The sequence below is a fragment of the Spea bombifrons genome, chromosome 1 (genome assembly GCF_027358695.1).
Source record: "Spea bombifrons isolate aSpeBom1 chromosome 1, aSpeBom1.2.pri, whole genome shotgun sequence".
Classification (NCBI taxonomy): Eukaryota; Metazoa; Chordata; class Amphibia; order Anura; family Pelobatidae; genus Spea; species Spea bombifrons.
This window is the reverse complement of record NC_071087.1, coordinates 2,767,298-2,767,897: the sequence shown is the minus strand read 5'-3', so window position 1 is coordinate 2,767,897 and position 600 is coordinate 2,767,298.

Below are 600 nucleotides of genomic sequence, written 5' to 3'. Positions count from 1 at the left end.
AAGCTTTGTTTTTTTACTTCCCAAATAAACACAAATAGTATAAACATGATCTGGAATATATTTTATTTTATTAGATATGAGTGTCCTTTAAAATATTTTCAACTATCAGTATGCAAATGATCAAGTGCAGAAGGAAATACAAAATAATTTAGGGATTCGTGTTTGATTCATCGTCTTTTTCAGGGATGGATAAGTCTGGAGGGTCCATTATCTCAATACAAATCATGGAATATTTTAATTGCCCCGAATCCAGACATTGACTAATTTATACTAATAAACATTATATCTACAAAATGTCTATAGAGGTTTATTTTAAACCTGTTGTGTGTGTTTTGCTTTGTGTGCTGCTGAGTTTCTCTGTTTTGCAAACATGTGGACTCCTCACCTTTGCTGTAACTAATAAAAGATAGAAGGGTTAACATACTTGCTTTTTATAAGTAGGATCAGACTTAAAGATATGCTTCTTAAAAGTCCAGGACATTGGGGTATTGTGTGCAAAAAGGTCTTTTGATGTCTAGAAAAAAAAATTCAGATTTCTGAAATTGACCATTGACAGTTATAAGATAATAAAACATATAATTCAGAATATGGTTCTTATAA